General features: G+C 46.4%; 1 protein-coding gene across 1 annotated transcript in view; it reads left to right on the top strand.

The window, feature by feature from the left end:
- The window catches only part of LOC138824966 (polypeptide N-acetylgalactosaminyltransferase 10), a 251,441-nt gene that overhangs the window by 218,842 nt on the left and 19,144 nt on the right, over positions 1–13,455 (top strand). The gene's annotated exons all lie outside the window — the stretch shown is intronic.

Raw genomic sequence — 13,455 nt, 5'->3', positions numbered from 1 at the left:
CTTTGGGCAAGTTAGATTATTTCTCCAAGCCTTCTTTTTTTCCTCATCTGAAATATGGTAATGATGCTGATGATGATGATGACGATGATAGTCTGGTGCCAGTGGCTTAGGCCTGTAATCCTAGCTACTCAGGAGGCTGAGATATGAGGATTGCAGTTCAAAGCCAGCTGGGATAGGAAAGTCTATAAGACTCTTATCACGAATGAACCACCAAAAATGCCAGAAGAGGAGCTATGGCTCTAGTGGTAGAGCACCAGCCTTGAGCACAAATGCTCAAGGACATTGCCCAGGAGGCCCTGAGTTCAAGGTTTAGGGTCAGCACTAATAATGTTTATAATACTTCTCTTACAGAAGTCCTGTGAAAACTAAGTGAGATAATATGGAGAAAGTGTTTAGCATGCAGCCAGGAACACAGCCAGCAATTAATAATTGGCAGGTGTTATTAAAGATGTAATGAATAGATGTTTACTGTAAGCTGCCTTAATTAGCCTGTTAGGCCATAGAAGCTGTCTGACAGTAATTGTAAAGAAGTTACTAGTTAATTAATTATCAGTTAGGAACTTGAGTCCACATTCTCTTCTTTATTTGTGGGACTCTGCCTTGCTCTAAGATGAAGAAAGCTAGGCCTAATGAGGAGAAAATTGGTTTGCCCTGTGCTTGTATGGTTGAGGACTTGGCTAAGGCAGATACCAGCCCATGAGCAGTGTTCCCCTCTTGAGCCATGACTTTGGGGCTAACCTGATAGCCAAGATCAGATTCTAGTTCTGCGTCTACCTACCAGCTGTGTGATCATGGGCCAGGACTTCTTACTTCCCTAAGCCTTGCTTCTATAACATGGATTTAGTGGGTGCTGGTAGCTTACGCCTGTAATCCTGGCAACTCAGGAGACTGGGATATGAGAATCACAGCTCAAAGCCAACTTGGGCAGGAAAATCCATGTGAGTGATTCTTATCTCCAATTAATTTTAAAATTAAAAAACAAAACAAAACAGAGTAGAGTTGTGACTCAAATAGACCATTGGCCTTGAGCAAAAAAGCTAAGGGAACAGTGCCCAGACCTTGAGCTCAAGCTTTAATACCAGTACTCACACAAAAAAGGGTTTAGTGATACTTTCATCTTCAAGGTGGTTGAAAAGATTAAATGAGACCCTGCTCCTTAGGTACATTTTAATAAATATCCTAAAGATTATGATCATAACTCAACATATTATTGTGCTCTGTAACACTGGTTGAATAGTACAGAAGTGAAGAACACAAATTCTTGATTAGCAAATCAAAAAAATTACTAGAATTATGCTGATATATAATCTTGTTTGAGGCTTTTGTTTGTTGTTTGGAGATGGGGGGGGGTCCTCACCCTGCAGTGCAGGTTGGCCTCAAACTCTCGTTCCTCCCGCCTCAGCCTCTCAAATGCTGGGATTATAAGATGTACTAACCTTGCCTGTTGAAAATACTGTTCAGGTTTGAAAAGCAGTCTGTGTCTGTTTTCATGATCTTGAAAGTTGTCTGCCCTGAGGGAGCCAGTCCCCCGAAGGAAACTAATATTAATATCCAGAAGTAATATTCAAAATATTTAACAACTGCAATGAAATAAGCAATAAGCAATTGGAACAGATGTCGTTACAAACAGTGCGTGTGATAGCTGAACTCCAGCCAGGGAGGAGCTTGCCCAAGCTGACACACAATAATCTGACTTGAATTAGCCACTTTTGGTCCATTGGTTGGGGCTGCCCTCTTCTCTTTCTGTGTTATATATTCTGAAGCTAAAGCCAAGTTTATCCAGAAAAGTGTAATATTTGATTAATCATGTCTGCTTGGGTGCAGGTTTGGTGCTTAATGGTACATAGGTCATTTATTAGTAGCCCTAGCTCATGAAATCTCATTTTCCAAATAGTACATACATTCCATGAGTACCAGTGAAATCAGCAGAGTTTTAACTTTGCAGTCAGTCCTCCCAAATTTGTCTTCTGGACCTCTATGTATGAAATACTCTTCCAGATTGGTTCCCAGAAATGAACCCTTTGAATCATGAATTCTTAACCATAAATTTCAGTGAGGTAGGGATCACATTCTATTCCAGTCAGTGCTATCTCCCTAGTACCTAAAGGATTGCCTTCACATGGAAAGTCACTTCATCAGTCTCTGTTGGCTGAATGCTTGGAGCAGCTGTGTCACTGGCCAGAACTAGCTCCCAAGCTTCTGTAGCTCCTTAGTCAACAAGTCAGAAGCTCCTCCTGCAGAACAGTGACTAGAGAAAAATATGCACAAAGAGCTTTTGTGCCAGGTATGGTAGCTCACGCCTGCAATCCTAGCTACTCAGGAGGCTGAGATGTGAGGATCGCAGTTCAAAGCCAGCCTAGGCAGGAAAGGCCGTGAGAGTCTTATCTCTAAAAAACCACTCCGAGAGGCTGGGAAGGTAGCTCAGTGGTAGAGCGCTTGCCTTGCATGCATGAGGCCCTGGGTTCGATTCCTCAGCACCACATAAGCAAAAAGAAAAAAAGCCGGAAGTGACGCTGTGGCTCAAGTGGTAGAGCGCTAGCCTTGAGCTGGAGAGCTGAGGGACCGTGTCCAGGCCCAGAGTTCAAGCCCCACGACTGACAAAAGAGAGAGAGAGATTTTGTGAGTGTGTGTGCCAGCCCTGGGGCTTTGAACTCAGGGCCTAGGCACTGTTTCTGAGCTTTTTTTGCTCAAGGCTAGCACTCTACCACTTGAACCATAGGTCTATTTCTGTCTCTCTCTCTTTTTTTTTTTTTAATAGTTACTTGGAGATAAGTCTCTCATAGACTTTTCTGCCCAGATTGGCTTCAAACCATGATCCTTAGATCTCAGCCTCCTGAATAGCTAGGATTACAGGTGCAAGCCACTGGTGCCCAGTCACAAAGGAATGTCTTAAACCCAAAGCAATTCCATTCTGTGGGTTTCAAAGGCCCATCTAATGTCGCTCATCAGGCAATTATAGCAGAACAAATGGCATTTTTTTCCCCCTCCACACAGTTTATTTACAAAAGACTTGGTAATGAAGCTGTACTGGAAGTCTCTCATCCAGGAGAGAGAAGGCGTCTGGCTCATGTTTCCATTTTGATCCAATTATATCTGTCACTCTCCAGGGGAAACAAGGCGATGTAATGAGCCGGCTCTGAGCTCTGGAAGGCAGAATTTTATCCCTTGGCTCCCTCTCTCCTGGCTTAGAGAACCCAAGTTCTGGAGCCAGCGACAGCCCATCTGCCAGCCCACTTGTATCCCACCCCAGGGAAAGTCTGTCCACCGACAACGGGCTCTAGTGGGCCCAGTCATCTGCCCACAGCTCCTTGCTCACATGGAGTGTCTGCCACAGCCAAATATCTCCCAAGGGCTCATTTTTCTCTGATTAATTTCTGCTAGATTTCTTTCCTCCCTCCCTCCTTTCCTTCCTTCCTTCCTTCCTTCCTTCCTTCCTTCCTTCCTTCCTTCCTTCCTTCCTTCCTTCCTTCCTCTCCTCTCCTCTCTTCTTTCCCTCCTTTTCTCTTTCCCTCCCTTCCTCCTCAGTACTAGGACTTAAACTCAGGGCCTGGTGCTATCCCTGAGCTTTTTTGCTCAAAGCTAGCACTCTGACACTTGGCCCATAGCTCTAAAGACTTTTCCTGCCTGCCTGGCTTTGAACTGCAATCCTCAGATCTCAGCCTCCTGAGTAGCTAAGATTATAGGCATGAACCACTAGCTCCCAACAACTCCATTTTTCTTAGTGACACAGTGACACTAGTCTGAAAGGCACAAGTGTCTGCTCCAAAATGAAGAGAAATTGATACGTGTCATCAGGACTCAGGGATGAATACTTCGGCTCTGGTTTCTGATCATGTGTTTAACCTGATGGGAAATCCTCAGAAAAGACGTTTGAAAAATCTGTAGAAGAGGTAATGGCTCTCCCACACACACACCCCTCTCACCCCCTAGCACAGCTTTTGTTCTGCCTGGAAGTTACAATCCTTTCAACTCTCAGTGGTTAAATAAGTCTTGGATTTCAAAGCCAAGCATCCAGTCCCTTCATGAGCTGTCCCTGCTTCTCTCTCTCCCTCTCCCCATTTTTTCTTGCACTCCATTGTACTACTCTGAACTCTCTGCCACAGATGACCCAAACCAAGTCAATCGGTCTGATTGATGCAAAAAGCTAGAGCTAATGGGTCTACCCAGCTTCCACGGTAAACTACTACAGGCAGGATCCAAGGACTAGCCCTTCTCCTCTGCTGTCACTCTCTGAGGACTTTACCTGGCTTTGTGACCTATAGACCCTCCCTGGAAAGGGTCTGTATTTCCCATCACTCCGCAGAAGACTCCAGATTGAGTCTTCTTGGCCTGCCAAATGTCTTGTCTATCACTAAGCAACATCCTAACCAGGCCGTGGATGTGGGAGAGGACAAGCCATAGACACACACCTCATTCAGCACCTCAGGTCTGTGGCTAGTAGCAGGTGCAGGTGCCATACAATCTTTAGAAGCCCACATGGTTCACTGTCTCTGAAGCACCTTTTTTTTTCTTTTCTTTATGGTTTGGTTGGTTGGTTTTTGTTGTTGTTGTTGTTTGTGGGGCTTGAACTTAGAGTCTGGGCACTGTCCCTGAGCCTCTTTTGCTCAAGGCTCACACTCTACCACTTGAGCCACAGCGCCACTTCCAGCTTTTTCTGTTTATGTGGTACTTAGGAATCGAATCCAGGGCTTTTTCGTGCTAAGCTAACAATCTACCACTTGAGCCACATCTCTATTTCCAGCTTTTGCTGGTTCATTTTGGAGGTAGGAGTCTGGCAGCTTTCCAAACTGAGATAGCTTTGAATTAGGGTCCTCAGATCTCAGCCTTCTGATTAAATAGGATCTTTATAGGCCTGAGCCACCAGCACCTGAATGTCTATTGCTTTTGTGCCATTGTAACATTGAGAACTCCTAAGTCACACTACTGGAAGTTGGAAGCTTGTCTGTCACTTGGTGTGAAAAAACTTTCCATTTCCCCCCCCAGCCCTGTGGCCCCATCTTTGGGTAATGTTGTGTGGTGGACAAAACGCTCAGGTCGGAAGTGGCGCTGTAGCTCAAGTGGTAGAGCGCTCGCCTTGAGTTGGAGAGCTGAGGGACAACGCCCAGGCCCAGAGTTCAAGCCCCACGACCGACAAAAAAAAAAAAAACTATATAGAGCACAAAGAGCTCAGTGGGAAGGCAGGATCCCAATTTCTGCATGGGGTCTGTTCTCCACCCATGTGGGACCCCAGCCTGATCCCATCACTCTGCCTCCCCGGCCCTAATACCCAGATACTGCTGTCCTGGTTTTCTTCCTTCTCCGTGAGACGGGGCCTTTGTCTTACATAGATGGAGATGGTATACATTAAAGGTGGCAGTGTAAGGGTAAGCAAGAAGGGAACTGCACTGCATCCAGAGGGTTCAAATATCTTCGACTGTGATCTGTAAGAGAGAGAAAGCATCCAAGCAGAGCCACGTGGCTTAATGAGATTGAGAAAGATGACGCTCTGGGGCAATGTAAGTGGATAGATCATTTGTGAAGAGCAATCTTGCAAAATCGGTTACATTTCAGAGCGCACACATCCTTTGCCCTGAAATCTCATTCCCACGAGTTTACCCCAGAGACACAGTGCATAGACGAGCAATGATCTAGGAAGAAGCTGTTAGTTGGAGTATTACTGTCAGTTAGGTAAGATGGTCTGTGACCCAAATGCATTTCCTTAGGGGATAAAACACATTAGAGAATACTTAAATGATGGAATACTACATAAAAGAAGTTATATGAGCCAGGCACTGGTAACTTACGCCTTTCAGCCTAGCTATTCAGGGGGCTGACATCTGAGGATTATGATTTAAAGCCACCCCAGGTAGTTAAAGTCTGTGAGACTCTTATCTCCAGTGAACAACCAAAAAGCTGGAAATAGAACTGTGGCTCAAGTGGTAGAGTACCAGTGTTGATTGAAAGGGCTAAATTCAAGCTCCAGTACTGATGAGCACGCACACACATAGAAGTTAGATACCTCCAAGTTTTAAGATATTAGTATACTCATTACCTTACTCATCTAACTGTAACCCCTTTGTATAGTATTTTTACAGTAAAAACATTTAAAAAACAAAAGATATTAATAAAAATATGTGTGCATAGATGTGCATACATATAATGTGATCTTCTGTTCAAGGTTGTTTTTATTTTTGTTTTTTTTTTGCTGGTCCTAAATCTTGAACTCAGAGCCTGGGCACTATCCTCGGAGCTTTTTTTCTCCGGGTTACTGTTCTACCGCTTGAGCCAAAGCTTTACTTTGGGCTTTTTTGCTGATGATTCATTGGAGATGAGAGTCTCACAGACTTTCCTGCCTGGTCTGGCTTTAAACTATGATCCTCAGATCTCAGGCTCCTCAGTAGCTAGGATGATAGGCATGAATCACCAGCACCCGCCTCTCACATACATTCTAACAATTGTTTGAACCATTTGCCCAATTCTATGATGAGCTCTTTCACTGCCAGAATGCCAGTGAAGAATCTCCCAGGGGAAGGCCTGGCCCAGTGGTACCTCCTGGGTCTATTCTAGAGTTACAGGGCACAGCCATTGTCTTAAGTGGCCAGAACAGGTGCAGGAACCCATGGGGCCAGCCTGCAGGGGCAAGAGAGAGATGGGAATCTGTAGGAGGGTTCAAGAGGAGATGGCCCTTGGGCCTGGTTTCCCAGAGGGAACTCGTGGGATCTGAAAAGATACAGGAACCCTTAGGGCTGCATGGGAAAAGGCCAGTCCAGGACTGAACAGTCTGATGCAAATAAACATGAATATGATCACTAAAATGTTTGGTTTTCCTTATATAAAAGTCACAGTTCTGTCCAGAGATTGAGTGAAATAGGATATATAAAAATAAGATGGGCTGGGAATGTGGCTTTGTGGTAGAATGCTGTGGCTCAAGTGGTAGAGCACTAGTCTTGAGCACAGAGAGGCACAGGGACAGCACCCTGGCCCTGAGTTCAAGCCCCAAGACTTTCAAAATAAAATAAGGCAAGTGGAGTTCTAGTGGGTCATGCCTGTAATCCTGGCTACTCAGGAGGCTGAGATCTGGAGGATTATAGTTCAAAGCCAGCTGGGGGAAAGAAAAACCTATGAAATGCTTATCTCCAATAAACTTCCAGAAAGCTGGAAGTGGAGCTGTGGCTCAAGTGGTAGAGCACCAGCCTTGAGTGAAATAGCTAAGGGCCAGGCCCTAATTCAAGCTGGCAGCCAAAGAAAGAGAGACAGAGAGAGAGAGAGGAAGGGGGGTGCAGAGAGAGAGAGAGAGAGAGAAAAATTACACTGGGCGCTGGTGGCTCATGCCTGTAATCCTAACCTCTCAGGAGGCTGAGATCAGAGGATCGAAGTTCAAGGCCAGCCCGGGCAAGAAAGTCTGGGAGACTCTTATCTCCAGTTAACCACCTGAAGTGGCTATGTGGCTCAAGTGGGAGAGCTGTGGCCTTGAGCTGAAGAGCACAGGGACAGTGCCCATGACCAGAGTTCAAGCTCCACAATCAACAACAACAAAAAAAAAAAAACAGAAATCACAAAGCAAGCTACAAGTCAAGAACTAAGATTTCCTAAGCACTAAGTATTAAAAAGAAAATGTATGCTTCATTCCCCATTAAGACTTTTGAAATCTTCAGCTGCTCAACTCTGGGACTGTGTTGATGAGTTGTACCCTCATGTTAAATGAACCATCCATCTATGCCTCCTTTGCTTCTTGTAACCAAACAAACAAACACCAGCACAGAAATGTTCACCACAATATTATTTCTGAACCAAAAATAGAAATAACCTAAATGTCCCATAGGAAAATAACTGAATTGATTCACCACATTTTTAAAAAATATTATGAAAAGGGGCTGGGAAGGTGGCTCAGTGGTAGAGCGCTTGCCTTGCATGCATGAGGCCCTGGGTTCGATTCCTCAGCACCACATAAGCAAACAGAAAAAAGCCGGAAGTGGCGCTGTGGCTCAAGTGGTAGAGCGCTAGCCTTGAGCTGAAGAGCTGAGGGACAGCGCCCAGGCCCAGAGTTCACGCCCCACGACCGGACCCAAAAATAAATAAATAAAATAAAATATTATGAAAAATATTCATGATTTATTAGACAAAAATCAAAATACAAAACTCTATGAGATATGAAGCCGGGCACTAGTAGCTCACACCTATAATTCTAGCCGAGATCTGAGACTCAAGGTTCAAAGCTAAGCCCAGGCTGAAAACTGTGAGAATCGTATCTCCAACTAACCAGTAAATTAAACCCACAAGTGGAGATGTGGCTCAAGTGGTAGAGCATCAATCTTGAAAGAAAAAGCCAAAGGACTCATAAAAACCTAAGTTCAAGCTCCAGTACTAGCACCAAAAAACACACACACAAAAACAAACTATCTAAAAGTTGTAACATACATATATATGTATGAGAGAGAGAGAGAGAGAGAGAGAAAGAGGGAGAGGAAGAGGGAGAGGGAGAAAATGTGTGTGTGTTGGGGGGGAAAAGGCAGACATGCCACAGAAACTATACATAGAGACATGCTGCTACCCAATGCCCAGAACATCTCAGCGACAAGCCACCTCAGAAGAAAGTGGGGTGCCAGTTTGAACATCCAGGGGTGCAGGCTGTTTGCTGGAAGGGCAGAGAAAAGCTGTGTCCGGTCTAGAGACAGGCCACTGGTATTGAAGGGGGTCTGCCCTGGCGCTAGATCAGCCCTGAAGTAGCCATACAAGAGGGAGAAAGACCATCTCAAATAGCAAGGGACAGCCTGGAGCCACCAGCCTATAGCGCCTGCGTGTCCTTCCCCAGTCCAGCTGCAGTGTGCCTGGCACACAGCCTCCTTCCCCTGCTCCCTTGAGATGAGGCTCCCTTCCCCTTCATTTATGACTACTGTTGCCTGAGGTGGTTCTTACGATAGCTTCCTCACAGGGGTCTTGTGGGAGAAATGGAATAGTATAGGTATTGGGCCTGGAAACAGACACAAAGGAGACACTGGTGAGTGGCAGCCTTCATGGCCATGAGCCTCCTGTTTGGAAAAGAAGTAGAAGAGCAGGAGATGAAGCACAAGGGCCTGGGTTCTAGCCGCAGCTCCATCAGCTAGTTGCTATGTGGCCTTAGGAAAGTGGCTTTACCTCTCTGGACTTCTTCTCTAATGTGGAAATTCAACAATCCTTACTTCCTAATGCATTTGTGTGTGTGTGTGTGTGTGTGTGTGTGTGTGTGTGTGTGTGTGTGTGTGTGTGTGTGTGTGTGTGTGTGTGTGCGCACGCGCACATATGCATATTAGTCCAAAATATATCCAAAGTTTAGCTCTGAGCCTGGAAGATGATAAATATCCATGAACGGTTGGCTCTGAGCATAGCACTGTAGTGTTTGTGACTGGATTGCAATAGCAGAAGGACAGACTCAGGAAAGAGCTTTGAGGCTTACAAGACTGGTTAAAGATCTTGGCCTCGGGCCCAGATCCAAAATACTCTGCGAGACCTTGGGCTCACCTGCCCTTTCTGCTGAACTTTTTTTTATTTCCTCATCTCCAAAGGAGCACTTAATAATCCCAGCCTGGCAGGGCTGGAAGCAAACAGACAGACTGTGAGATGCTAGCCGGAGTCACCAGAAAGAGGAGGTCACTGTCCCGGTGTGCAGTGTTGATTCTGTATCACTGGGTCTGCCTTTGGCACCTGGTTTCTGATCCATCCCTTCTGACAAAGTTTGAAAACAAAGGCCAGTGACCAGGGCATGTGTGGCTTATACTCAATTACTGGGAAGAACACCTGTAGCCTCCCCCCCCGCCCCAGAAAGTTGCTTCTCAGCAGCCTCCTCCTGTGCTATCATGGCAGCAGAGAGGGTAAGAGAGGGTAGGAGACACACACACACACACACACACACACACACACACACACACACACACACACACACACACACACACACACACACACACACACACACACACACACACACACACACACACACACACACACACACACACACACAGAGTTATTTTCTACTTTGGTGTATGTGCACATGTGCCTCAGTCCTGAAACTTGAACTCAGAACCTGGGCACTGTCCATTAGCTTTTTCACTCAAGAATGGCGCGCTACCCCTTGAGCCACAGCTCCAGTTGGGCTTTTGGCTGGTTAATTGCACGTAAGAGTCTCACAGACTGGCCTGCTCAGACTAGTTTGGAACCGTGATCCTCAGATCTCAGCCTCCTGAGCAGCTAGGATTATAAGCGTGAGCCACCGGAACCTAGCGGGAGCTTCTTTGCTAGGGGAACTGGATGGTACTATTGCACGGCCCCATTTCCCTGTGACTACATGTAGCTAGCCCATAGTGTCTCCCACACTTCGCCTTAAACTTGGTTCAGCCTCACCTCATCTGAAAGAGGTAGCAAGTGCGCATGTGCGCTTTTCCCACTTAGCAGGTGAGGAAGCGGGCTTTTAGATTGATTAAAAAAAATTTTTTTTCTTAAGTGCTGGGTGCCAGTGGCTCATCCTAGCTTTTCAGGAGACTGAGATCTGAGGCTCACAGTTCAAAGTCAGTCCAGGTAGGAAAGTCCATGAGATTTGTATCTCCAGTGAACTTCCAAAAAGCCAGAAGTGGAGCTGTGTGGCTCAAGTGGTAGAATGCCAGCCTTGAGCAAAAAAAAAAGCTCAATGACAGCACCCAGGCCCCAGAGTGCAAGACTGGTACCCCTACCCCCACTACCCCCCAAAAAAACCTACCACTTGCTTAAGCACCAGTGTTAGATTAGAACTCAGTACTCACTACAGACCCTGTGTGTCTCCACCAAGCCTGGCACTTCTAAGCACAGTAGGGGTGCTGAGCTACTGCTGGTAATTCACATTGTTTTCCAAGCACAGCTAATTAGGGTTAAATTCACTGGAGTCCCTTGCCGAGTTCCAAGTCAGCCATTTCCTAGCAGGGAGGTCAGTGTCTGCCCCTCCCCCCTTCAGCCCCTTTTGTGTTCTCCAGATACACATCACTTCTGTGTCTTCCCTCCTTGGTTTCAGAGATAAGAGCAAGTAATTGTCTTTTATAGACACCGTAATGAAACCTGTCATCACACAAAAGAAGTTTGCTAATAAAATGAATCACAGCAGCACTGAAGGTGAATAGAAAACCGGCTTTTTACAATCCGATCTCTGCTTGTTCGTGGCACGCATTTGTTAGAGAGAAGTGTCCTTTGATAGAAGAACAGAAGGGGACCAAGATTCAAGATTTGAGCTGGTAGGGCATGTTTAAGAGCTGGAGGCTGTATGTCTGATAAGGGGACCGAGGAAGCATAAGGGAAGAGCTAGATGATGGCAAAAGCTGGCACCAGATACTAGATGCCACAGGGAGAGGGCCTGAAAAAATGGAACCTGTATTTTCTCATCTCAAATATAATGGGGTCCTGAGCTTGAGTACCCAGGAGGCTGAGATGTGAGGATCGCAGTTCAAGAAAGTCAGTAAGACTGATCCCCAGGAAAACACCAAAAAGCTGGAGTGGAGATGTAGCTCAAGTGGTAGAGTGCTAGCCTTGAGCAAAAGAAGCTCAGGGACAGTGTCCAGGCCCTGAGTTCTAGCCCCAGTAGTGCCGATGTGTATGCACACAGACACAGACACACACAAGAGCCACAGGGTTTGAGATCTGGCCCCTCTTCACCCCATGCCCTGTCTTGACACCTCTCCATCTACATCTCTAGCTTTTATCTCCCTGGAAAAAGAGACTCCCCGCATCCCATCCCAACCCCCTCACCCCCCACCCCACCCCCGTCTTGGCATCCTGTGTCTCCAGGAGCACAGTTGAAGGCCATGTGTTGCAAGATGGAGGTGACAATTATAGTGAGAAATTCTCTGGCCTCCTGTGTCTGTCCCCCTTGTGAACTAAGAAAAAAACCCAACCAGAATCCATCCTGAAAGATGGAAATGAAACTTTCTGCCCAAGAAATATTAAAACCTCCTGCCTGAAGCTCATGACTTACATTCTTGCTAAAAGTACCAGAAAGGGGTAAAAAAGTTATGTGAGCCATTTCCTTCAGAGGCTAAAGAACTGATGACAAGACTCACCCTTCCCTGCAGTCAGAAACCTGCTCCAAGCCTCAGAATCAGGCTTCATCCATCTGCTCCCATTGGAAGTCTACAGGACAGACTGGCATAAGCCAGGTACTGCACCAGGCACAGGGGGTCAGTAGACCCAAGTGTGACCCAAGACCCCTGCCCACACTGACCCTCCATCTAGGGAACACGGAGGGACTAGAAAGCTCTTTCACACTGAAAGCGACAGAAAATGATCTTCAGTTAGTAATAGCCAAGTACAGGGTGGGCAGGGAGGGTACTAGTACTGTCTCCCTTTGACCCTCCATCCCAAACTAGTGCATATGGGGACCACCAAATCCATTCCCACTGGGCACCAGTGGCTCAACATCGGTAATCCTAGCTTCTCAAGAGGCTAAGATCTGAGGATCGTGGTTCAAAGCCAGCCTGCGCAGGAAAGTCTGATGCAAGACTCTTAGCCTCTGGTCAACCATCAAAACAAGCTGGAAATGGAGCCGTGGCTCAGTGGGTCAGTTGGAGGTGTAGTGGCCGCCTGTGTGAGATGCATTCTGGGTAGCCTGTGCTGGACAGTCCCCCCGGGATTTGGGAACCAGCCTCAGGTTTAATCTCTGGAAGCGGCTCACATTCTAAGTCTACTCCATCCTGTTCTAGGCACAGGGATCATGGAGCTGAGCCTAGCATCCCACACCAGGATTCTTCTGGACAACCTCTCAGCAGGTCAAGGTTACCTTGGTCCCTTGGGTATCTTAGGCTGATAGCCTAAGAAGAAGAGGTCCCAGCAAAGAGAAAGCTCTGGAAATGGGTCTTCCACCTACACAAAGGCTCCCCCTGCTGGTCAGAGCTGGAGATGCAGCTTTGTAAATTAATCCTAGTTGAATGTAGAGTCCTGAGAGTTGGACACAGGCCTGGTCAGCTGCCCAGAAAACGGTCAAAAAATAGAGCAAGGCAATGTCTCCCCCACCCCCACCCCCCACTGCATCTTCCGAGAACTTCTCTCCCCTCTGGAAAGGAAGAAGGGCAAGCCAGGTGCGACCTGGACAAAGAGCTGCAGACCAGAGACATCCATTCCACATCCATCACTTTATATAAAGGGAAGAATTATTGTTACGAGATGCTGGCGCCTGATCAATATCTCCTGCTTTGAAAATAAACTTCTTGGCTTGGCCTTGACATTAATCTACCATCAGGAGCCCATTATCTGGAGAGCAATGTTCTGTTCTATTGACTTGCTCGAGTTTTTTTGGTTGTTTTTTTTTTTCCTCTCCCAAGATCAGAACATAATTGCTTTTCTCCAAGCAGCACTTTTACTAATTGCAACCTCATGTATTGTCTCTCTTGGGAAAGCCGGGACAGAGCACGTCCAAGCTAGACAGTCAAGACAGCTGAACCAAAGAGCTTCCAGTGTAAGGCAAAAACTGCCCTTATGAGAAACTGA

This window comes from Dipodomys merriami, unplaced genomic scaffold (genome assembly GCF_024711535.1).
Source record: "Dipodomys merriami isolate MVZ:Mamm:240054 unplaced genomic scaffold, mDipMer1.0.p SCAF_130, whole genome shotgun sequence".
Classification (NCBI taxonomy): Eukaryota; Metazoa; Chordata; class Mammalia; order Rodentia; family Heteromyidae; genus Dipodomys; species Dipodomys merriami.
The sequence above is the reverse complement of the archived record's forward strand: the minus strand, read 5'-3'. Positions and strand labels throughout refer to the sequence as shown.